This window comes from Monodelphis domestica, chromosome 2 (genome assembly GCF_027887165.1).
Source record: "Monodelphis domestica isolate mMonDom1 chromosome 2, mMonDom1.pri, whole genome shotgun sequence".
NCBI lineage: Eukaryota > Metazoa > Chordata > Mammalia > Didelphimorphia > Didelphidae > Monodelphis > Monodelphis domestica.
The window spans coordinates 469,677,621-469,705,369 of NC_077228.1; positions in this window are offsets into that span (position 1 = coordinate 469,677,621).

A 27,749-nucleotide genomic window follows, 5' to 3' on the forward strand; every position below is an offset into this window, starting at 1 on the left:
ACTAAAATCAGAAGGGAAACAACAAATTGGGAAAAAATCTTCATAGAAACCTCTGACAAAGGTTTAATTACTCATATTTATAAAGAGCTAAATCAATTGTACACAAAATCAAGCCATTCTCCAATTGATAAATGGGCAAGGGAAATGGATAGGCAGTTCTCAGATAAAGAAATCAAAACTATTAACAAGCACATGAAGAAGTGTTCTACATCTCTTATAATCAGAGAGATGCAAATCAAAACAACTCTGAGGTATCACCTCACACCTAGCAGATTGGCTAACATAACAGCAAAGGAAAGTAATGAATGCTGGAGGGGATGTGGCAAAGTAGGGACATTAATTCATTGCTGGTGGAGCTGTGAACTGATCCAACCATTCTGGAGGGCAATTTGGAACTATGCCCAAAGGGCGACAAAAGAATATCTACCCTTTGACCCAGCCATAGCACTGCTGGGTCTGTACCCCAAAGAGATAATGGACACAAAGACTTGTACAAAAATATTCATAGCTGCGCTCTTTGTGGTGGCCCAAAACTGGAAAATGAGGGGATGCCCATCAATTGGGGAATGGCTGAACAAACTGTGGTATATGTTGGTGATGGAGTACTATTGCGCTAAAAGGAATAATAAAGTGGAGAAGTTCCATGGAGACTGGAACAACCTCCAGGAAGTGATGCAGAGCGAGAGGAGCAGAACCAGGAGAACATTGTACACAGAGACAAACACACTGTGGTATCATCGAACGTAATGGACTTCTCCATTAGTGGTGGTGTAATGTCCCTGAACAACTTGCAGGGACCCAGGAGAAAAAAACACCATTCATAAGCAAAGGATAAACTAGGGGAGTGGAAACACCGAGAAAAAGCAACTGCCTGAATACAAAGATTGAGGGGACATGACAGAGGATAGACTCTAAATGAACACTCTAATGCAAATACTATCAACAAAGCAATGGGTTCAAATCAAGAAAACATCTAATGCCCAGTGGACTTACGCGTCGGCTATGGGGGGTTGGGGGGGGGAGGAAAAGAAAATGATCTATGTCTTTAACGAATAATGCTTGGAAATGACCAAATAAAATATATTTAAAAAAAAAAAAAAAAAGACTGCTTCTGGATCTTTGTCTTGGGAGTTTGTCTTGGGGGAGTGAGTAGTTGACCCTTTATGACTTCTGCAGAGATTAGGTCCCAAGAGGCCTTATCCTCTTGGAGGAGGCCGCATGGGTAGAGCTTCTGTTAATTTACCACCAGGTCCTCCAGCTGAGGGTTATCAAACCCTGTCTAGGTTGTTCTGGACACCATAGTAACATTTAGTGTGATAGAATAGACATTTTCTCTACCCTATTTTTATATTTCTCTACTTTCATTCTTCCCATCTCTTTGTAAATAAACTACTCAAAGTCATTTTGACTTGAGCTATGATATTTTTAAATTGGTGACCACCATATTATTTTAGAATTCTCATATATTTAATCAAACCCTAAATGTAATTCCTTAAAAGACCAGCTACTAGGGCAGAAAAAAAGTCAATCAATTTTTCATAATCAAAATTATTAAGCATATCCTTTACTAACCCCAATTCAGTTTTTTAAACCCCTAAATACTCACACATTTAAGCATTACTCACAGGGCCTAGCACAGAATTTTGAATACAATAGATGTTCAAAACACAAATAATTAATAATTCAGGCTCATATACTTACTAGATGTGTGAGAACCTAGGCAAGTCTTTTATCTTTTATCTGACTCAGGTTCCAAAGTTGTAAAATGATACTTACCTCATTGGGTTATGAATATCAAATTGGATACTTATAAAGTGGTTAGCACTTACTAAGTGCTTATTTCCATCCGCATTTCAGAATTCAGTCTATTGAATAGAAGAAGAAAGAAGGAAAAAGAAATGGAAAAGAAGAGGAGGTGATGATGATGAAGATGATGATGATAAATATTAGTGCATATCTATCCTGCATTAGAAGTCAAGGCAATGAGATGAAAAGCTTAAGGAGATAATAATGAATAAACTTGCTGATTTTTTGTTGTTTCTCTAATTGTGCTTTATCCATGAAAGCAAGTTTGAACATGTTTTGTTTGTCATATTTGCAATTTATTTCAAATGTCTTCTTATATGTTGTGAAATAAATACTAATATCTGGACAGGTTTGTTCATTTAGTTATCTAAAATTAAAAATTAAGGCAATTGCTCTCACATGTATCTTAGAATTTCTGATAACTTTATTACCATATCTCTAATCAAAACAAATTTATGTGTGCCCAAACAACCAACTAGAAATTTAATTTGCAGTTTTACAATTAGTAATTATTTTTTGGGAATCCAAAGCCAAAAGAATTAGGCTTATAAGTTTTAAAATATAAATTACTCCATAACACTCATAATGAGTTCCTTAAGTCTGAGATTGCATCTATGAATCCATCAGCTAAGTCATAAAATTAGATTATAGCAACAAACAAAAAAGTCAGCAAACAAAATTAAAACATAGAATACACTGAAATAGTAATTAAACCTTCAAAAATGAGTTATAATTATATAATTGCAAAATTCCATATTTTCTTCAAGGATTGGAAAATTTAAAAAAAAGTAGCCATGTTATGAAAAAAGAAAAGCATAAGGAGAGTCTTCTCACATCTCACGTGAAAGGATAATAACTACATAGAAGAAAAACTTAATGTAACCAAATTCTTGATTCTTAATTCTTTCAATTCTAAAATGAATTTAATACCTACATCTATTTATTTAACATATAAAGCACTATGACCTATGTTACTATTATTAATAGCATTACATATTTTCAAAATGACAAAATAATCTTAGATTCTGATTGTATAGATTTATTGTGCTCTTTCATCCATTGAACAAATATTGCTATTACTGGTAAAATTCAATTAAATATAAATTTATGAGTATTTATTTACAAATATTTATTATCCATAAAGCTAGGACTAGAAGAGAATTCCAGTAGGATCTAAAATCAAACCTCAGAGCCTACAGTATTACCTCCTAAATGGAAATATTGACTAAGAGAAAAAAGACTTGCTACCTGCTCTAAGGAGCTGAGATCAGGTTAAGACCCAAAGAACTGTTGAGCAAGGAGGGAAGCTAAACTGAGTGCTATAAAATAAGGAGTCTTTTGATTATGTTTATTTAACACATATATTGTTCTGGTATTCTCATTATTGGTGGAAATGAAGGTCCTTCCATTTGATGAGGTTTGAGGCAGAGTCCTTGAGAGAAGATGAGCACCAAATCTCAGCCACTTCTCCTTTTTGGCATTCTTCAAGAGAAAGTTCCACTTAAGGATTCTCCAAGCAAGAGTACTCTTGGAACAGAGCATTGTACAGGCTTCCAGTTTCAAGAGAGAAGATGGAAGAGGCCAATACCACTTCAGGTTTCTTTTTGAAAGGTACCTGGCAAGACATGAAGTGAATGGAAAATTTTCCTCATGTCCCTATCCCTAGATTTCCACTCTAAATACTTGAGGAAATTTCCCCTGGGATAAGTTTGAGAATATTCTCTTTGAATTAAAAATATTTCCCAATGGGAAAGCTTCTTCTGTCTGTATTTCCTAGTATATATTCTCTGAAGTCTGTCACCTCTGATTTCTATTTTGCTATGTTTTGGATAAATTGACTTTTTTCCCATTTTCTACATGTGTTCATTGCAGGACTGATATTAGATAACAAAGAAGTCAATCCTTGAATATAGTGCTTGAGGATCCCATTCTTTCCCAAATAAAAAAGCAAATCAAAGTTAGATTGAGCAAAATCATATTCCCTAAATGATTTATATTTAAAGGAATGATATAATTCTATTTTGATAATCCCTTTCTCTGAAGATAGCAAAGTTCTGGCTTTTAGGCCCAAACTCCTCCTTTCCTTCCTAGCAGAAATGGAAAGGAACTGACTGTCTTTCTTGAAAATTGGTATGAGGACAAAGAACTAGAGATGTCCATTCTGTTTCCTTCTGAGCCACATACAAGGACAGCCATCCTCACCATACATGAGTCCTGCTTACATCTTGGGAACAGACATCAAATCACACTGCATGTACCAAGGTAGAAATTCCTTCAAACTCAACCAAAGGAGTAAACCTGGAGAACTCTATAGATTACCATCTTAGAGGTTCTGTTTTGACAAAAGGGTTAACACAAATTCTGAAGGATAGGAGAGCAGCTAGTAGGAGAGTGGAGAAGGCTAGAAATGAGCACTCCTAATGGTTAAGTAACAGTACTTCATGTTTTCCTCAGGGAAACAAAGAATGTTAAATCCTGAAATTTAAAGTAGTGAAGATTTTATTCCCAAAGGTGTGCTTCTTTACTATGGCTATATTAATTATGCCCACTCTCCCACACAAATATTGTATGACTGTGGAAAAATATGGCCCATTGCAGATTGAGCCTTATGTTGTTATTCTTTTTTTTTGCCTTCTTTTTAGTACATGTTTCCAATTAAGAGGCAAAAAGTTCATTCCATTGATTTGTTAAATAGGTAGCACTCTAGTAACTACTCAGTAGTTATCATGTGCAGTACCATACATGCATTCCTATTGAATTGGTTCTACATAGAACACTGAGAGAATGAGTTGAAGAATTTGGCCCTCTTTTTTGGGAACCACCCAATTATAATGATAATTGTAATGTAGGAGTAATTAGTAATTAAGAATGGAGTGTAGTCAGATGATAAGGAAATAGTATATTGTTTTTGAAAGATGAATAAAGATAGTTGAATGGGTTGGATTTCTTTAAGCCAAAATAGAATCTCAAAGACTATGACTCTTGGGAAGAGAATTTTCTCAAGAATCTTTGGGTAAGACAATTGGAGCAATAGACTGACTCTTGAATGATCCTGAATAAGGAAGGTTGTTCAAGGAGGCTGCTCTATGAATTGGGAGAAATTTCTGGTGAAGTTATCTCCTGAAATTAACCTAGCCAAGCAGAGATCAAGGACTATATTGGGTGCAGTACAGATGATGAGCCCAGTAGGTGTCTGTCTGAGTGGAGAAAGTTTGTGAAGATTCTGAAAGCTGCTTTTTTCATCTGAGCAGCAGGAAAAGAAATCTGACTGATTCCTCTCTGATTACAAGCTTATATTTAGTATAAGATAGAAAGATAGATATTTGGGGATTTAGATAGATAGAGTAGAATAAGCAGGATCACTATTAGAGACCAAGAAGATTTCCCGTGAGGGAAAGATCGGTTGGGAATTTATAGAGAATTTTATTAGTCAATAGGGAATCCCTTATCGATACTTACATTCCTTTAACTTTCCTTTTTTATACAATTATTCATAATTACAATAGTTTTATGTAACTTGCCTAAGAAGGAGTTTTCTTTTAGCTGTTTGAGGAGCCATTTTCCCAATAGTCAACCTCAAGGGTTTGTCCACACCAGCAACAACTATTGGTAATATCCATACCAATACCAATAATCAATAAGGGTTTGAACCCCTTTCATCACAACTCAGCACTGTGCAAGTGCAGTTTGGGTGAGTGAACCAACCCTGAGAAAGAATAGACAAGGGAGGGGTAACACACTACTGGGCTATACTTGGACCTATGAGTCATGTAACACACTGAAACTTGAAGCAGCTTTTATGAAGATTTTCAGTTTCTCTAAGCTATCTTGATATATCATTAAAAAAATCTAAAATGTTATTACTGGAAGAAAGAAGATTTTCAGAGTCCAAAATAGCATTTTCATGAGAATTTAAAAATAAAAGCATATTCTTTGACTGTGGGACAAGAACAGTTTTTGAAATATATTAACAGTTGATCTTTTAGATCAGAAGATAATTTATCTATGAAAGCATGTGATGCACAGTCAAGTAGTATAATCATCTTGTGTTACCTAACACTATTCATGTCAATAAGAATTGAACAAACACTGACCAATAGGTCTTCCTTGAATGCCAACTTTGAAGGGTTACCTATCATTTAGTTGATAGCAGGAATCATTGAAGTCCATTTTTTATCAAGAAATTTTGGCCTGGGAAGTACTTGGAATTGGGTCTGTGCATTGGAAAATAATGGGTTCTTTGTTAAATAATCCTTTTCATTGAGAATTTTAAGTAAAGATGAGATGAGTTTTCAAGACTATCATAGAGGATTTCTTTTTCAGTTGCAATTTTAATAGATATCTTTAAAAAACTGTTCTACATCACACCTAGTAGATTGGCTAAAATGACAACAAAGGAAAGTAATGAGTGTTGGAGGGGATGTGGCAAAATTGGGGCATTAATGCATTGCTGGTGGAGTGGTGAACTGATTCAACCAATCTGGAAGGCAATTTCAGATAATACCCAAAGGGCTTTAAAGACTGTCTGCCCTTTGATCCAGCCATGCCCAATTATGGGCTTGTATGCTAAAGAGATAATGAGAAAAAAGTACAGGTACAAAAAAATATTCATAGCCATACCCTTTGTGATGGCAAAAAGCTGGAAAATGAGGGGGTATCCATCAATTGGGGAATGGCTGAACAAAATGTTATTTGATAGTGATGGAATACTATTGTGCTGAAAGGAATGATGAACTGTAGTAATTCCATGTGAACTGGAAAGTCCTCCAGGAATTGATGAAGAGTGAAAGGAACAGAACCAGGAGAACCTTATACATAGAGAAGGATACACTGTGGCATAATCGAACATAGTGGACTTCTCTACTAGCAGTAATGAAATCATCCAGGACAATTCTGAGGGATTTATGGGAAAGAATGCTATCCACATCCAGAGGAAGAACTGTGGGAGTATAAAGGAAGACAAAACACAACTGCTTGATCACATGGTTTGATGGGGATATGATTGGGGATGTTGACTTTAAATGATCACTCTATTGCAAATAATAATATAGAAATAGGTTTTGAACAACGATACATGAAAAACCCGATGGAATTACTCATTGACTCTGGAATGGGGGAGGGAGGAGAGGAGGAAAAGAACATGAATCACATAATCATGATAAAATATTCTAAATTCATGAATTAAATAAAAAAATTAACAAAAAAACTTTTCTATATATAAAATTCTGTGATTCCATAAGTCTTTGCCTGGTATTGGTACATAGAATAAATTTAGAAACATGAACTTGAAATTAGGAACTTTGGGTTCCTGTAATAATGGGATCACTGTAATAATCCATGAAAAAAGTAATGAGAATGATAAGTGATATAATGACCTTACAAATGAAAAAAATAGATGCTAGATCCAATCAATAGATGACCAATCAAATATATAAATGAGGATGAAGGATAAATAAAAATAACTCCAAGTTTTTGATTCTTAATGATTTGAAAACTGACTGATCAATAAAATAAGAAGACAGTTGAAGTTAGTGTTAGGGAAAATGTTATTAATTATATTTTATTTATCTTAAATATAATATGTGACATTATTCAATTCAATCCAATAAAAATTTATTAAGCACCTTCAATTTGCCAAAAACTGTTTTACGTGCTGGAGACAAAAAATTAGAAAACAAAACTATCTCTGTCCTCATGGAGCTTACAATCTAATGAGATAAGATAAAACAGACAAGAAAGGTGAAAAATCTAGGTGTGGGGATAAACATGAAGTTGAGAGTGCATGGTATATAGTTCCATTATGTTAAAGTCAAATAGAAGCAAACAGAAAAATGAATAGTTAAATCAAATTGAATTGTTGAATAGGCTTCCCAAAATGTAGAACTGGAGATTACTATAGAAATTAGAATAAAGATAAAAATTGGGTCTCATTGAACCCTAAAATCTAAAATGAATATATTTTAATGTCTACATTTCTATTATTCTAAGAGTTCCACATTTTCTTACTCATTTTTGTTCTAAACATTATTCAGTTTCAACTTTCATATATCCAACCTTTGGGATTCAATTCAAGGACTACTTCCCACATATTAACTCATTATGAAATCAATATTCTATATTCTCTTGTTTTTTCCCCCATTGTTGAAGAAAATGTATAGTTATCATTTTTTTAAATAATTGTTACCACCAATTTCATCAAGAACTACCTTTGGGAATGTCATACAAGTTTAATGGGATAAATGGCTTGAGCATCTTTACAATAATGAAAGGAAGTGCCATCCTTTGTGTGCAAGGAAGTTATTATTCCTTAGGGCAAGTCTTGAAAGACCCAGGATGACATCCATGTGATGATGCTATTGAAACATTATTTTAGGGGAAGAAATGAAAAAGATTGATATAACTATATCTAGGAATATAAGAAACAGAGGTAAAGTCTAAAGGTTACAGGTTTCCTGTTTTTGAAACTGGAATGATTGAAAACTTGACAAAGAGTGAATGCCAATGCTTTGTGTTCTGGAAGCATAAGAAAGCAAGATAAAACAGACAGAACAAATCAGAAATTTCAAAGTACCATTGACTAAAAATAGTTTTACATAGGTGTTACTGACCATTTAAGGAAACTGAATGATCATGAAATGAATTAATATATACACACTCTTACACTTTCAAAACTGGATTCTCTTTTTGGATTCCTTATCCTCCATTTTGTTAAACAAGGCTCTTCTGGGAGATCTAGGAAGTACAATGGAGAAAATATCTGGGCTGAAGTCTTGACCACATTTCATTATGAATTCAAATCTGACCTCAGATATTTATTAGTTGAGTGACCCTGGGATAGTCATTTAATAATGAATGCCTCAGTTTCCTCATCTACAAAATGAACTGGAGAAGGAAATGGCAAACTATTCCATTATCATTGACAAGATTACTGCAAATGGGATCATAAAGAGTTGGATATCACTGAAACAATTCAACAACAGCAATGTCCTGGGTAAAAAGTCATCTTAGCATCTCTCCTTATCAATACTATTTTTTAAGACCCTAACCAAGTTTTATGTGATTCACACCTGAACTCTCTCCCCAAACTCATTCTCTATTTTCCTCCTTTATTTCTAGCTTCTCCAAAAGCTGGTTCTTGGCCTCTCACATGTGGATGGCTTTCTTGAAGTGATTCAGGCATGCATAAAGTTAAACCCAATTGCATTTTATTTATCTGACACATGGGATCTATGGGGTATTCTGGGAAAACTAGTTCCTCCAGTGTGAGAGTTTGCTGATCCCTTTGCAGAGCTATTCTCTTTCTTTGGTGTTCACCTGTCACCCAGTTCTCATTTGTAACTCCAAGAAGTTATAAAACCAGCAGTTAAATCTAGTAAATTATCTTGGCATGTGGGCTAAAAATATTTAGAGTAATCTACAGGACTCAAAAACTGAATGCCTAACCAAGCCATGTAAAGGGACAGATGACCAAGAAGGATGTAGAAGCAGGTCCTATGGAGTGCTCAGATTTTGGTTACACATCAAAGAAACCAAGGTCATACACTGCTTCTGGAGCCATCACCAGTCATCTTGACTTTTGTGCTTGCCACTGGACTTCATTGACTCTGGAAGAGACAGAAAAGTTGACCACTGTGCAACTCTTTTCCCCTGAAATTCAATTTGTGCATAAGTCAAAACACATCACCAGTGACATCTCCTCCAGTCTCTTCTAGTACAAAGGAAAACAATCTGATGCCAAAAACTTATGTGAACCTGAGCAAATCACTTAACCTCATTCAACCTTATTTTCTTCATCTATTAAAAAAGAGTAATAAATTCCATGACTTCCTGGGACCCATAATGTGCAAAACCTGCAATCCTATCTATAAACTAAAGACTGTAAAAGATTAAAATTTAGGGGAGACTGAGGAGACTGAGGCAGGTAGAAATTAGTTTCTCTCTGCAAGGAGTATTATATTTTCTAGAGGTTTATTAAAAGTTAAAGGTTAAAGAAAATACAGGATAAGAAAAACGTGCCTAGGCCAGAGAGGCCTAGACAAGATAATCTCACATCATGGAAGAGACGCGTCTGCTCCAAAACAGAAGTCCAAAAAAGAGACTAACAAAGCCTTTGCAATCAGGTTCAATCCCTTCTCGATCTCAGCCCACCTCAGAATTCTGTGAGATTACAAAGCATTTTGGGGAAGTGGAGCAAGGGTTGTGGGGATTGAAGTCCAGAGTTCGAGTCTATTTTTTACAAGATACTCATCATGGCTCCTCAAGAAACAAGAAGTTGTTGTTTTTATTTTTTTTTCTCAAAGGACCCTCCTCTCCCGCCACAAGAAAAGTTTGAAATATTTAACTTAGATCTAAAGGTTCAGTAATGCTCTGACCTCATAGCCCATGTTCCTTCTACTATACCATAGGACTTCTCCACTGATATCTCAGAGCAAAGAGTCCTCTGTACTACCAAGAAAATTCCATTCATCCTTATCTGCTCATCTAATGCCTGAGAATCTGACTTTTGTGGAGGAAAGGACTCTCAAAAACTCAAGTTGTTGAAGAGGGAAAAATAATCATTTTAATATGAAATGTGATTATAAACCAGAAGTTGATCAAGATCTTTAATATAGACCTTGAGTATATGATAGTGAAGAGTAACAAATGTAGGATGTTTTGTCCTTTCCCACTGATATTAAATATATAAAATTCATCTAATGTTACTTAATTCTTTCATTCTATTAATGCAGTTTATATTATCTCCTTCACCACTCAAGAGAATTGAACTTTCTATGAAGATTAATGCCACATTCACTTCACTGCACATTAATGGAGAAGACATTATTACTTGAATCTCCAGGAATTCCCAGAGGCAAAGGGCATTAAATCATCACATTCATGCAGTATCTTTCTAGCTATTCTGACTTGTAAGCTTTAGAACTCCTGCAAATTCAGCAATGACATTATACTGTAGCTTTGCACTAGAATTCTGACTGAGCTACACAGCAAATTTCTACTGGTAGTCAAATGTATTGAGACCATGGCATCAAAATTATTGTTTTCCATTTCATTATAAGGTTTCCATGGGAACAAAATCACTGAGATTCATTTTAAAACAGTCGAAGAGAAATATATTGAATTGTATATTCCTTTCTTCTTTTTTCACATAATACTAAAATTCTACAGTATACTGCATTTATTCCCAGATCACTCTATAGGCATTAATAACTTCCTAGAGTAAGATGTTTTCCTGTATAGAAAAAGTTAAATAGGTATAGTTTAATATTCTCTGATTATAGAGAGCACACTAGATTTTGAGGTAAGTAAAAATATATTGATTACATATTACCCATGTCTTTTAACAAAAATGAATGCTAAAACATAACCTAAATGACTGCTAAAATATAAAAAAGATCTTACTGTTATCTTCTTTTTGTTTGTTTGTATTTTTTTTTCCTAATTGACCACAAGACACAGATGAGTAAATCAATATTTCTGGGAGGAGAGCTAAGATACTTGACCTAGGGACAATGTGTGTGGTTTTCTTTTCTGGCACATTATGATAATATGATCCCATTATTTCAAAGTTTAACAAAGTCCTAGTATCACTTCAAAAGCCTTAAAATGAGCATCACATAGATTTGTACCAATCTACACCAGAAACAAAAGCAATAATAATAAATGAAGAGTACACAGTTACATTTTTTTCTTCACACGAGCTGTGAGAGGTACATGGAGGAAATATTTTCATATTTCATAGAGAGAATGTAAGGTCTACAAATGAAGGTACAAACACAAAAATAATAACGTGGGAGTTTATCCATTTCTACATGATTTTCCATTTATGCCAGGAATATAATTATTTACATTTTAGTCACTTGCCAAGGAAATCATCACTACCTCATGCTTCTTGAATCTAAGGGAACAGTTAACTAACACATACATATGTGATGCTTTACTCCAGGATTTTTTATCATTTAATCTGCAGGGATTAATAGGTAGATAGATGAAAAAAAGATAGATTAAATGGACTTTGTATCTATATTTGGTGATAGATATAGACATAGATATATTATAGATATAGAAAGATTTAAATAACTTAAAAGTGCATATTGGTTTATAAAATACATAGGCAGTTGGTATGTAGCACAAAGATGAGGGATTGGTAATTACCCAGAGAATCAATGTAGATTCCTCTAGAAGACAGGATTTTACCTGAGGATTGAAAGAAGTCATTGATGCCAGGAGACATAGGTGAGAAGGGAAAACATTCTCATCACAGGGGCTAGGCAATCAGGATTCCCAAAGTCCAGACCTGGAATGTCTTATCAACAAAAAACAAGGAGAATGGGGTCTCCGAATCTCAGAATACACAGTTGGACAAGTGAAGAAGATGGAAAATTAGAAAGGGAAGGAGTGTTTACCCAGGGCATTGAAGTGTAAACCAAGAATTTGATATTTTTCCTGGAAGTGTTAGGGAACTGCTCTCCTGCATGGAAGTTGATATATGTGACATACTCTGACATGCATTTTAGAAAGAGTACTTTATAAAAAAATTAAAAATCAATTACATGGAATAACAAACTTCCACATAAGTTTTCCAAAGTTATATGATCCAAATTGTGTCCCTATCTCTTATTCCCCCACCTTTCTGGAGCTTCCAAGCAATTCACTCTGAGTTATACATGTATTATCAAACAAAATATATCTCCACATTGTTCATTTTTGCAAGAAAATAACTATATAAAACCAAAACTCCAAAATAAAAATCCAAATAAACTAAAGTGAAAGATCTTATGCTTTGGTCTTCATTCCCATTCTTTGTCTGGTAGTGGATAGGATAGAAAAGAGTACTTTGATAGGTGACTAGAGGATGGAATAGAATAAGAGAGGCTAATGGGATGACCAGCAGCTTTTTCAATTGTCTGTTATGAGATAATTAATTGGCATTGGTTGGATTAATATCCAGCAATGGAGATTGAGAAAGAGAAGTTGGAAAGGTAGAAGAGAAAATAGTATTATTAAAAAAAAAGAAAATTTAAATAAAAAGTAAACCTAGATATAGAAAAGATTATCAAGGAGCAGAGAGTAGTCAAAAGGTTGCCAAGAGGTCAGGAAGTATAGAACTTGAAAAAAAAAGAACATTAAAATTCACAATTAAGAGATCATAAGTAACTTCTAAGAGAATAGTTTTGATTGAGAGATGGGTCTGAAGCCAGAATGCAAAGAATTAATAGTAAAAAGAAAGGAAGTGGAGGGAAGAGGTAGAGAGAGTTTAGACAAAGACTGGTATAGAGTTACATAGAGAAACACAGAGACAGATTGTTAACTTCTTCTATAAGATTCTCTCTGTCAAAACAAATGTCTTTCAATATACTCTCTTGTTTAATAAAGAAGTGTAGGCTATCATTTCTGATTCACTTAAACAGAATAATAATAATATCATTGTTTGTAGGTATATCCTTGGAGATGCTAGTCTTCTGGGAAAAGTATGGTCCCAAATGAACAAAAGGATCACCACAATTAATAAGGTCCATGAAAAAAAGTAAGAAACATTTCCTCTGTTCGAAAAAAAAAGAGTCCCTACCTTAACTATTCCTTCTAAGGGTTTCCTTTTCCATCTTCTCCCAGATGAATAAAGAGATAAAGACTTTTTTACACTTAGTTCTGTCACCATAAACAAAATGAAATCTCTATTAATCTTATTTTGGGACAAAAATATATCTTTTTGAATGTATATCTCAGAGCTATTATATTTTGATAAGAATGAAATCAAGGACTTTGAAGGGGGAATATGTAATTTGTTTCTTTGGAATTAGATTTAGGACTGATTAGTTGCCCCTCCTCCCCATCTTCCCTTACAAAGTTCTTATTCAGGTGAGATCAAAGCCTTCGGACAAAGAAATTGACAAAGAAAAAATAATATAATTTATTAGTATTTGCAGGAGACCTTAGTATACATTTTTTCCACATCAACAATTCTTCAAAATAAGGAAATTATTATAGACTATCATGAATTACTTTTTATTAAATCATGTTAGTTCATAGCAATTATCAGTTTTTGATGGATTCTAATAACTTTCTTTTAAAAATCAGTTCTATGATAGGAATGGGAATAAATGTCGAGCTCATTTGTCTATAATTGGAAGTATGAACCTGCTTCCCCCTTAACACTAAGTTCCTGGCACTTATTAGGTGCTTATTGGTTGATTGATTTTAGAAGCTAGAATAATGGCCCATGTCCAATCTCCTGGGACCATTCCTGTTTATTACTAGTTCTCAAAGATCATGGCTAGTTGTTCAGAAATCATATCAACAAGTTGTTTCAGTACACTTACATGTAATTTGCTGTGGAGAATAACCTGTTTAACCTCTTACCATCCTTTTGTTTATATTGGATTTCAAATCACTCTTAAACATTTTTTTGAAACTAGTTTGAAATCTTTTTTCATAACAGAGAAAATAGAACTAAAGCAAATTGAGTATTTCCAACTTCTCTGTAACATGCAGCTAAATAGTGTAGTACTCTAACCCTCTTTTTCCTGGAAAAATCAGTTTCTCAATCTATAAAATGAGTGAAATTATAGCACCTACCTTCCAAACTTGTTTTAAGGATAAACTGAGATAATAATTAAAAAGAGTTTAGTACAATTTCTGACAGTCAGCGCTATATTAGTTATCATCATCATCCTTCTAGACAGCATATCTGAATTTTTATTCCTTTCCTGATCTTCCTTTTGTCTACAAAATGACTTTTTAAAAGACTATTATTGTCTCTAGCATTTATCCCAACTATTTATGTTGAACCTTTGCCTTTCTGTTGTTCTTACACAACCTGAACCTTATATTTCATCTGAGTCCTAAACTCTGGCATCTAACTTTTTCATTTGAACTTGTTAAATCTGAATTCAACTTGAATGTGTTGACATAGCCTCAAAGTATTTCCACCAAATATGTCAAATTGCCCTTCAGTAGTGATGCTTTGTTTTGTTCCCTTTGTTCCTGCTTTAACAAATTTTTAAATCCTTCTTTTCTTCAAAACGTATTGCTTAATTACAAATGAACCCAGAGAAGATAATAAATAGGAAATGAGAGAGTGGCAGTGAAGGCATTTGTTCATTATAATAGGAAAATATGAAGTGGGAGGGCAGGGGTTTAGGAAATCAGTTATTGATCAGTCTACAGACTTCTTATGTGCCATGCACTGGGGATACAAAGAAAAGTGAAAACATGGCCCCTGCTCTGCAAAGGAATTTCATTGTAATAAGAAAGAAAGTAATTGGAGTACCAATTAGAAATAAATTTAGTGAAAATTATCAAAAATAGTACAATATAGTAAGACTGTAGAAACCCAGTTTTTGGAAATGGGAAAACTCACTTGTTTGCCTCAGTTTCTTTATCTGTAAAATAAGGTGAAGAAAGAAATGTCTATCCTCTTTGTACTTTGCTAAGAAAATCCAAGATATAGCATGGTTGTGCTGTGATCCATGGTATTAACAAAGTCAGACATTTACTAGCTTTATGACCCTTGGCAATAAACTTAACCCTGTTTGCCTCAGTTTCTCATCTATAAAATGAGTTGGAGAAGGAAATGGAAAACCACTCTATTGTCTTTGCCAAGAAAAACAAAAGTGGGATCATGAAGACTTGGAGTTAACTGAAACTACTTAACAACAAAAACAATAATGATTCTCACAAAGACTATTCTTATTTACCTTCTACATTCTTCCTTCTTATTTATAGATTCAGTTTAGAATGTATGCTGCATGTAATTGTTTCAACTGTGGGCCCATGACCTATTTTTTTTCCTCCATATTTTCCAGGCGATACTAGGAAAATTTGGCCCAAGTTTTATTTTAGCTCCCCTCCAGGGGCATTAGTATCTGAGTCACGTTAGCACAGATTATAACAGAGAAACAATCTATCTTTAATCTAATACCTCAGACATTTTCACCTTGGGTTTTTCTTTTTAAGAAAATAATAATGTGGATTTCCAGAATAGTTTCCTTTCTTTTATGACCAGCTCTGAAGTTGACCTTTTTCATAACTGAGACATTCTTTTTTTTTTTCATTCGGGGTATGGGGGAGCTGTGATTCACACTATCCTGAATGTCTTTTGGGGAAGAGGGAATTGTTTTTATATTTTATTCAGCATATGGAATGATTTCAAATTGCTTTTATGGTATATGTGCTTCCTAGAGGTTTTCTCACTTGATACAGTTGATGTATATATTTCCCTATTGTGCTGCATTAACTTTCAAATATTATTGTGCTGCTAAAGCAAAATGTGGGTATAAACCCACTGCATGATACATTCTTATATTCTGTAATAGTAACTGAATTTATTAAGTGATAAAATACCATGATGCTTAAAGATAAATTTCTTTGTTTTTAATGTGTCACAGGCAAATGTCAAAGCAATTACTTTTTCTGAATTTAACCATAAATATAAAGGTATATATATATATATATATATATATATATACTCACTTTTTTTAAGATTCATGTAGTATGTCAGATAAAACACTGTAGGGGAAGCCAGATGTCTCAGTAGATAGAAAGCCAGGACTGGAGATGGAGGTCCTGGGTTTAGATCTGGCCTCATACACTACCTACCGCTATAAGGTGGGACAAGTCACTTAACCTCAATTACCCCATCCTTATCACTCTTCTGTCTTGCAGCCAATACTTGGTATTGATTCTAAGATAGAGGTAAGGGTATGAAAGGAAGATAATAATACTGTGAAGGGTCTCCTCTGATGGACTGAAGGTCTTAGCCATTTAGAGGAGGGTGAAAGGGGAAATAAACTAAACAATTAATCTGGACCTTTACCAGGTCACTAAATATTACATATGTATATATATATATGTAATATATATATATAATTTTTAATCAAAGTTTCAAACATTTATAAAGCTTCGATATCTAGCTTTATGCCTCTGGGCACCTTCCTCCACCACTTGTCAACCTTCTAGGACCTAGATATTTTTATTTACAGTGTTCTTCTAATTTTTGGGAAATGGAATTTATTGAATAGTTGGACTCAAAGTGCTTCAGCATGGGAATGGTAAAAGTTCTCCAGAAATTATCATATAAATCTTCTTTATGATACTCAGAAGTTTCTTGGAGATATTCTTTTATTCCAACAACCTGAGCTGATAGTTGAATGGTAGAGATTTTCTCAATTATACATTTCACGACTTTAGCATTTTTGCTGCATTTTACAACCCAAGTGTCATGGTGGTAGAAGTCATAGTTCAGAGGTTCTGAGTTACTTAACGGCATGCAGAATTCAACAGAAATTTGTCTTTCACAGCTAGGGCTCTGATTGGTTTGATTCATTTATTCCCTAAAGTGACTGCATTCTTTTAGGTCACATTGTTCATTTCTATTGGGCTGAAACCAATTAGTATATATATATATATTATATAATTATAACTTTAAAATAGTTTGAATACATGTGACCTCATCAGGGAAGTCATGATTTATGCTAATTTGTACCTCATTGTATTTAGCAGTTTTGTTTTGTTTTGTTTTTTCTCTTTACTTACCTAGGTAGCACATTCTCCATGGTTTTCCATATAGGTGATGGGGTTGGTACACATATTGTCAGAGCTAGCTCTGTTTGGGAGGTTTCAAAAGAAAGGGTGAGAGAGGAGAGGTATTAGGCTGCATAACACATTGCAAGTCTACAATGGCATTGTGCCAATGATATAACTTTACTCCTGTGAATCCTGAACAGTTTATCAGTGACATGATAGAAAACTGACCACTTCTACTTGAAGTGTCTCAGGAAGAGCATGACAATTACCTGGCAACATAAGATAACCAAAACTGAAGTCCTCTCTAGATTTGAACTGCTAGGCATTCTATCTCTATTATAGAGAGCCCAATTCTGATGGTCTGCCCACCTAGCCTGAGTGCCAAACACATATTTATCCAAAAGAATATTTTATGGATCTTTCATACAAGATAGACATGGAGGTCAGAAGGAGCACAATATAGAGACTTTCAGGTCATCTTTGAAGTATTTTGATATTGACTATGAGACATGGGAAATTCTGGCACAGGAAATCTGTCCAGCATGGCATGCCAACATCAAAACTGATGCTGTACTCCATGAGCAAAGTGGAATTGTATAAGCATAAGGGAAAATTGAACTGAGCAAATCTAAAACTACGTCCACTCTAAATGTTCTAATACTTGTGCTCAGTCTGTGATAGTTCCTTCTAAAGTCCAGTTGGACTGATTAGTCATAGGTAAACAAACTATATCCTGAACCAAACATTATTATGACATTGGTCTTTGAAAACAAAATATAAAGATCAATTCCATGTAAAGAATTGTATTAAGCATGGAGATTACAAAAAGGAACTAAGGAAGAAATCTCTGCCCTCTAGGGCCATTTTTTGTGGTGTTAGGAGTGAAAGATACAAAATTTGTTTATAAATTATAAATATTATTATTATTGTTAAATTTTTTATTAAATTTTATTAAAATAAAAATAATAAATAAAAATTTCCAGGTAGAATGCTAATACTTTCAGGAACAAGAAAGGCTTCAGATAAGAGGTAGTTAGCTGTGTTTGGCAGGAAGCTAGGGATGGTAAGAAGTTGGGTTGAAAAGGAATTCTTTACAGAAGTAGAGGGACCATATATGGGAGGAAGGACAAGGATTTTATAGAAATATATCAGTAGTTATCCACAGTTGTTTATACCTAATAATTCAGACTAATCTAATTAATGCTATATACTTATCTAAATATAAGGACATAAATAGCTTTACCAAGACTTTTTTTAAAAAAAAAGAGAATTCAATCTAATAGACTCAAAGTTTATTCTGAATATGCTGTATGTAAAATTATAAATTTTCTCAAAGTTTGAAATCTTGAAATAGCTTCCATATTTCAGCATTTTCTAGTTCTTTTCAGATCTGATTCTGAAAACTATAGTCATCCTATAGGGGGTAGAAGGATGGGGTTGATGGATGGAGGCTATAATATCTTCCCAGATGAATAGTAAATAGTGTTCTATATTGACTCTAAATCTCAAAAGTTTTACTTTGAACCCATGAAAAGACATCATTTGATGAGAGGAGTCATATTAAAGGAGATAATTTATTCTTTCTCTATTTACTTTTTTCTCATGTGGGGAGGGACTTACAAAAATGCTAATTAACCTCTACAGTTTCTTATTGCTGAAAAAAAATAGCATCACATTATAAAAATATGTGAAGATTGATGAATATATGATAAAATATCAGTGATCTTAAATGACCCATGTTTATTTTATTGCTAATTAAATCTGATTGACTGTAGACAATTACATTTTCTATTATTTGTTTCAGTCCTGACTAACATTGTAGAGAAAATTTCAAAATCAATATTAAGGAAATTACTTCTGAAGAATTGGTATGTTTTCTCATTTTTCCATTTCCCCCAAAGGAGTAATAATTTTCTAAGTGTTCAATTTTTTGGAGAGACGTTTTCTAGATTAATTATTATTAAATTATTTCATTTAGCAGCAGGAGGGTTTTTTATTGTTGGGTTTTTTTTTTTGCTTTTGTTTGCAACTTTCTCTGGCAAAACAGAGACATATATGGCATCATTTGACCTCCAAAAAGTATCATACTTCAAGGAAAAAGTATAATTGGGGAAAATTATCTGAGATTATACTTTTATATTTTCTTAAAACCCAAAGATGATTTAGGTGAAGTAGCATACTTTAGATATAATTTTAGTACAAAAGGAGTAAATTTATGAATTTAGCATTTATTACCAGTAGATAGTCTAACATACATTATATGGTAGGTGTAAGAGGGAAAATTAGGAGACTATCCACAAATTAATAATTGTATTAATTAAAAATAATAGGGACAATATGGAAAAATAGGAGAGAAAGATATATAGATTACTTTCCTTGTTGCTCCACTTAGGTTGCTATTCTATGGCCTCCATTAGGTCTCCCTTAGCCATGCTACTCAGGGAAGTTCAGCCAGCAAGGAACACAGAAGAGAAGAGAGTGAAATGTGCTCTTGCCTCAGTTCATCAAACCTTTTCCTGACTCTATGGAGCTGATTATGACTTTATATTTTGCCTGAGCCACCCTGGAGACATTGCCTTGCCCCCTGGCTTGTGATCTCTTGACTCTATTGCTGCCTTTGTCTAGCTGCCATTCTGTCCTCATGACCTGATTTACTCAAGGATTTTCTTCACACAATCAAGCCTGGGCTCACAGAAGGTAGTTAGTTGACAGGAGTTGACATTACCTGAGCAATCCCAGAAAGCAGGGAGGGTAAATTTCCTTCACATATTGGGCAACTAAATGGTTTATTAATTTTTCTTTTTGACTTCACCTCTCCTTCCCACCCTTCTTTCAGAACTTAGAAGGACAATTAGGTGGCACAGTAGATAAATTATAGACTTGGAATCAGGAAGACTCATCTTCATGAGTTCAAATACAATCTCAGACACTTAGTAGCTTCGTGATCTCAGTCAAGTCACTTGTATTGTGAAAGAACTGTAAACTAAGTCAGTTTATGATTAGGCAGTAGATGAACAACTTATGTTACATGAATAAAATGGAATTCTCCTTAACTATAAGGAATAATGATGGTGGGGCAGCTAGATGGCTCATTAGATTGAAAGCCAGGCCTAGAGATGGGACATCCTGGGTTCAAATGTAGCCTCAGACATTTCTTATCTGTATTACCCTGGCAAGGCTCTTAATCTCCATTGCCTGGCCCTTACCATTCTTCTGCTTTAAAATCATAGTATTGATTCTAAGATGGAAGGCAAGGATTTAAAAAAAAAGAGAAAGAATAGAAGTGAGAGGTTAAAAAAAGAAAAAAAATTAGGTATACTTCTATCAACAGTTAAGAGTTATGAGGTAAGGAATCAAGGAGAGTGATGTACACAACAATTACTTTTGAAAAAGGTTAGTTTATATCATAGAACAAGCAGAATTTCAGAGGACAGCTGATGAATCCTGTCACCTACCTCCTGAAAGAAAGGTGGATTTAAAGTGCATGGCCAAATTAGAAATTTATTTTATTTGACTACACATATTTTAATAAGTTTTTTTGTTTTTCATTGTTATTTCTCAATGGTAGAGGAGAGATATATAAATAATATATTTTAATTAAAAAAATTTTACAAGCTAAAGTGGATTCTCACCAATAAAATCACTGGGCCATAGGGAGATTGAATCTTAGTTGGAAGCAGAAACAGATGCAATATCATGGAGATGGCCTGGAAATGGTCATCTCTGCAAACCTGAAATCTCTTTGTAAATGTTGCTATTTTTACTCATCATTATCATCACATTTAATTGTGAATCTTAATCCTTCTATTAGATTACAAATTGCTTAAAGATGGAGATCCTTTTTTTATCCCTAGACTTAATGAGTATTTTTCATTAAAATGAAAGCTTGGGCTGTTATAAGGATTTTTGTTTACATATTTATTCTCAAGGACTTAGAGCACCCTAGGACCTGGGTGACAGAGGAAGATGCTCTTCCTTCATGCTCTTTCTTTTTTCAGAGAAAAAAGAGACTATTGACATTGTTATTTAAAAGTGGCCAGGAAAAAAAAAAAGTTTGATTCATAGCAATTTCTAGAGGTTAATCAGTATGCTATGTATTATGAGAACACTGGAATGGAGAGAAAATGTCACTTTCTGTTGTTAGAGGTATTTCCTCTGTGGAAGCTCCCCAGACTAAAGAAGTTACAGATTCAATTCTTCTGTCCCCTTTACTCCTCTCTCCACCCCACCCCACCCAAATGCTAGGCATCAGGCCACCTGGATGCAAAGAGAGAAGTAAAAAGTATTCCTTCCCACAGGGAGTTCATGCTTTAGCTAGAGAAGATACTATACATATACTTATTGGTGTATATAGACATAATAAATACAAAGCACTGCTACCTGGGAAAGGAAAGGTTTCAAGTAATAGTTGGCATTTGAGCTGAGGCTTGAAAGAAACAAGGCAGCTATTCACAAGGATGTGCATTGCAGTAATGAGGAATAGACATTGTAAAGAAAATAAGAAAACTAATTAGTGCCTCCCTGAGAGGAAATATGACATAGGGAACCCACTGTAGACACAGGACAAAGGAAATACCTTCAGGTATTAGATCTGTGAATGCTAAAGGGGGAAGCAAAAGCAAGAAGGGACTCTCACTATGCACATAGTCAAAGAACAAAGAGAGATGTTCATGAGCCTTTGTCACTTTGAATCTTCTTTCTTCTCATTGCCTTTTTTCTTCTTCCATTGCAAGATCTTTGAGTCCCTCTGCTTTGGGGGATCCATCAGTAGAGAGCCCTTCATCCTGGCCTCTTCTTTTTATCTGACTTATTTCGTTTTTTTCATGTTCTTTGGTCAGGAGAGTTCATGGTGGTTAACAGAGGTCATGGAAAAAGCAGCAGCTCCAACCTGACCTGGGGTATCAACTCTTTCCTTTCTGACATCCCTGACCCCCCTCCATCCTCCAATTGCAAAGTTCCAAAGACAAAAAAAATTATTTTATTAAAGTCATCTTTGCTACTCTGCTATGTTGCTTGCATCTTTGTGTGGTTCCATTTCCTTCATGCAGACAGGCAGAAAGCAGTCTGCCTCCTCTTATGGGTTGATTCAGGATGCTCTTTCTGTGTGGGGACTGAAAAGGAACCCCTGAATTTCTCTAGACCAGAGATCACATGACTGTATTGCACAGAGTGAGTTAGGTAATGTGGACTATGAATAGAAGCTTGAAGAATTTAAGTTTTCCAAAGTTTTGACATGATTTTTTTTCTCCTTTTTTGTTGGTTTTGTTTTCTTCTCTTAACTTTGGATACTCTAGGGTTTAGAGGTGTTCCCCTGGGGATCTGAAAGGATATCCTTCACAAGAATGCAAGACCCTGAAACTTAGCTTAAAAGTAAAGAGAGAGATTTATTAGTAATGTTGTAGAGTGGACCTGGGGTCCCCACAAAAAGGCAGATAATGATTGTTTTACCTGGAAAATCTCTGAGGTGGTGCCTGGTCCAGATAAAGATTGCTTTATATAGAAAATTCATCAAGGCTATTCCTAGTCCAGGTTCATATGGAACAGTCTAGACAGGATTCAGTTGGTGGGATTCTCAAGCTTAGCTTAGTCACAAAGCATTATTGTTATATCAAAGTGCCATCAGAAACTTCTGGAAAAAATGGAGGCTTCAGCAAACACAACTAATTACTATAATCATCCCTTTCATTTTCATAAGGAACTATGGGGTAGGAGGGAAATGAGAACCAAGTACTGAGGAATATGAGAAAAAATGAAAACCTTAAAGTATAAGGGATGAAAAAGCCTATTTAAAGATTTGCTTATAAAGTAGACAAACAACAGAGAGGTAAAAAATGACAAAGAAAAATGAGTAAAAATTCAAAAATAGGTCAAAGAAAAATGCACATTTAACTCTTAAGGAAAGTAAACCAAATTTCCCCAAATGAAAAAGAAAATCTTGTATATTTCATATAAGCTATGACACAATATGCTTCAAAAGAGAAATAAAACTTTTCAAAGCTATCAGAAATAAAATTAGGTTGTAAATCATACCTCTCAATGCAGAATTAAAAAAAAAAAGATAACAATGAACCATAGAGAACTCTCAAAAGACCTAGTACAGAATCTCATACTTGTGTAATTTCTAAGCACAGGAATTCAAATAAGGGAATTAAAGTCTCCAAGACAAAAAGAAATAGGTTAATTGGGAGAGGGCTGGTCTCCCAAGAAAGCCAGACTTCTCAAGACCAAAAGACCCCAAGCTTTGTAAGAGGACTTCTTTTATGCCCAAAAAATTAGACAACTCATATACCAGTTAAATCAGGACAGTGGTAAAAATAGAGATATGTGTATTGGTTAAAGTAATTAGGAAATACTTCTCATTGGTAGAAGAAGTCACTTGATGATGACTTCAAAGTCACTTGATAGGCAAGGGGGAAGTGGGGGAGCCTGAACTAATGATGTAAATGATAAGAATGGGTGTAATAGAAAAGGGAGGAGTGGGAGAACCTGAACCAATTATGTATTAGGCTTTGAACCCAGGGTCAGGCCTACTGATGTACACTGGATCACAAGTTTAAGAACATTATTTCTGAGGATGCTTGAAATAGCAATTTTGAAGGCTAAGGCCCCAATCTGAGGCTTATCCTAACAATGATTACTTATGCCAAAGGAGTTATATACTTAATTCAAAACCTTAATACTTACACTAAAATAATCACAACTACTACTAAATCATCAAATTTACTACTAAAATCATCACTTATGCTAATATTACTTAACTATCTTAGAATTACAAATATGTTTATCTTGTGATAATCTGAAGATTACTGCTAACATTAAAAATCTAATCCTCATATAAGGGAATAGAGGATCTTTTCACTCACATACTTGTAATACAAAATGCAGAAAATGAAGGAAATTTGACAGATTAAAAACTAAACTCAACACTTTAGATGATTTGAATTCTCTTAAAGTCAGCATAGGATGCCTAAGCCTTATAGTGGATAGAGCACTGGGTGTAGAGTGAGAAAGATCTGAATTCAAATCTGGAATCAGATACTTAGTAGCTGTGTGACCCAGAGAAAATCACTTAACTCAATGTCCCTCAGTTTCTTCTTTCATAAAAAAGAACTGGAGAAGGAAATGGTAAACCATTCTAGTACCTTTGTCAAGAATAGGACTAATGGAGACACAAAAGAGTTGGGCATGACTAAAAGAACTGAACAAGTATAATGGCAAAATATGAAACAAACACCTTAAATATTATACTCTAGGTAATAATCTAAGAAAACTATGAATTTTGAACACAGACAACAAATTCTTAATTTCTCAAATTCAGAATGTCTTTTGGGGGGAAATGAAATTAACTATTAGATATGTAGTTCAATTTAAATAATAAAAAATCCAAGTTGGAAGCATAAAGGAAAAAAAAAACCCTTAAAATACAAAGAAAAAGTAATTCAGAGAAGTCATTATTACTCTCCAATCACAAGAAGAGAAATGAATGGATTACTATGTTTAAAAGGAAAAAAAAACAACAACATGGAAATAGGTTCTGATCAAGGACACAAGTAATACCCAATGCAATTGTGCATTGGCTATGGGAAGGGGGGAGCGGGGAGGGATGGAAACAATGTGATTATTGTAACCAAGGAATAATGTTCTAAATTGACTAAATAAACTAATTCAAATGGAAAAAAAAGGAAAGAAAAAAAGATTATAAACTACAACTCAGAACAACAAAGCCTAAAAAGCTCAGTCTAATCATCAACAAAAAATATGGATTAAACAAAAGTAAGAAATTTAAAAAATTCTTACAAAACAAACTTCAATATATGAAGAATATTTTAATTGCAAATATCCTAAACCACAGAAACACAAGAAGGATAAGTATAGGTTTTTGTTTTTGTTTTTGTTTTTTTTTTTTAATCCTTACCTCCTGTCTTAGAATCAATACTGTGTATTGGTTCCAAGATAGAAGAGCAATAAAGGCTAGGCAATGAGGGTTAAGTGACTTGCCCAGGGTCACACAGCTGGGAATTGTCTGAGACCAGATTTGAACTTGGGACCTCTTTAGACCTGGCTCTTAATATACTGAGCTACCCAGCTGCCTCCCCCCAATAATTATTATCAAAGACTAAAGAATTAAATTTCATCACAATTATCATCAATATTTTAAAAGTAAATTTTGGTCAATTCCTATTGCCTCAAAAGGGGAAAAAATGATCCTCTGGAATTTGAAGTTCTGTATAACTTTGTCCCTTTATAACTTTACTCTCTACTAAACATTCTGTGATTAATTTATAATTGCCTACATGTTATTCCTCAAATATTTCAGCTGCAAATGAGTGCCTATATACTAGTTGTCCCCAAGGGATACTCTCTACTCTGACTTTTTTTGCAAGGTTCTAGCTCAAATATCACCTTCTAGAGGAGGTTTATCCAAGTCCTCCCTAAATGCTAACCCCTTCCCATTTGAGATGAACTTTATGGTCTTTATATGCCATATAGTAATTCTAGCTCCTTTCCAATTTTTTTCTTCATATATGATTATCTGAATGATGTCTCCCCCCATTAGAACATGAACTAATTGGAAATAGGGATCTTTTCTGATTTTTTTTGGTATTCCCAGGCTTAATCTTGTCATTTAAGAAAGACTGATAAATAATAAAAGTAAATCATGTGAGACTAACAATCAAAGGAGAAATATTATCTAAAATATAAATATTTACAATTTGAAATATTTAGGAATTTGTTTCCCAAGACAAACACAGGTATTATATGAACACAACTACAGAACATTTCCACACAATTAAAACTAGATATAAATAGCTAGATAAACATTAATTACTCATGGAGCTGTGTTCAAGTCCTAGCTATGTCATTTACTCTTTATATTTTCTTGAGTAAGTCACAGAATCTCTCTAAATTTAAATTTTCAAATCTAAAAATTCAGGGAATTGGATTAGGTATCATCTTGCATATTTTTCAGGTATAGATTTATGATCTATAATTTCCCCCTCCTTCCCAAGATAGATTTTTTTAAAATCTTCTATCTTAGATGGGAAAGCAGAAAGGAGGATACTGTGAAAGAGAAATCTTTACTCTATTGTCTATCCTGAGTTAATGCTAACTTAAATATCCCTGCTTAGTACCTACTAGAGTGAAGACAGGATTAATTCCCCCTTTGTCTACTTTTAATTTGAATCAACAAAAGATTAAACAACCTACTTAGTACTAGGTGAGAAGCTAGCAAGGCACTTAGAGAATTCACACCCATAGCAATTCAATCAAATCAGGAATCTGTAAATCTTTTTGATGAGAATTTAACCGTTAGAAAGTGAGAAGTTGATCCTACAGACACTGCCACCTGGGCAGTGCTACACAGTTTGGAAACTGTGACTGGCCCCTGTGAAGAGGAGAAGGGACAAGAAGTCACCATAAAAAGCAAGCTCTAAACTCCTTCAGAGCTGATTGTCTTTGAGATGATAGTCTGAAGAGATCATCTTCTGGAAATAGTCTTAGATAGTCTTCAAGGGAGTTTCCCTGGAGACTATGGCTTGGATTGTGGACTCAGAGCTCTGCTTCTACTTGGACTCTGACTCTTGGACTACTTCAATGGGTGAGTAAAAGGATGACACCTTTCCTAGCTTCTGGAGAGACTAGCTTCCATCTTGGAGGAAGCCACATTGTTACTTACTATCAGCCTTTCTGATTGAGTGCTACTTAATCTCTACCTGGATTAAGTAGACCCTGAGCAAAACATTTAGGTTGATAGGATAGATAACTTCTCTATCCCCCTCACATTTCTCTTCTTTATTGTTTACTCTATTTGTAAATATTTGTAAATAAATTTCTGACTCAAGATATAATAAATACTGGCGACCACATCATTTCATATAATCATTGTCCAACCATTAATTTTAACCTTTACAATACAGAGGTTGACAATCTATTCTCCTGGAAGAACCCATATGTAACCAATGGGAATTAGAGTCTATATGAAGTGGCCTCTAATATTAGCTATTTAAGAGAAAAGGAAGAAGGTCAAGACATTCAAAGTGTAGTCTGGTCATATGATTATTGAGATTTGTGCTGTAAGCCTTATAGTTTTCAATATACTTTCTATATGATACTTACAAAGTCATTGAGAGGTAAAAATCATCTTCATTTTAGAGATTACCAATGTTACCAAGGACTGCAATTAGTAACTATTAGAGTCTAGATTTGAATTGAGATTTTCCTAAATCCAATAACAGAATGCTACCCATTATGGCATATTGTTTCTTTATACAGACAATAGTAGAGAAATAGTCAACTCTTTGAGATATGGGTTTGTGAATATTAATCATTATCTAAAGGGGAAATATTTTGCTAGATTCATCACAATAGCAGTCACAATTATAGTTGCATGGAATTTTAAAGTTCTCAGATGAGTTTGT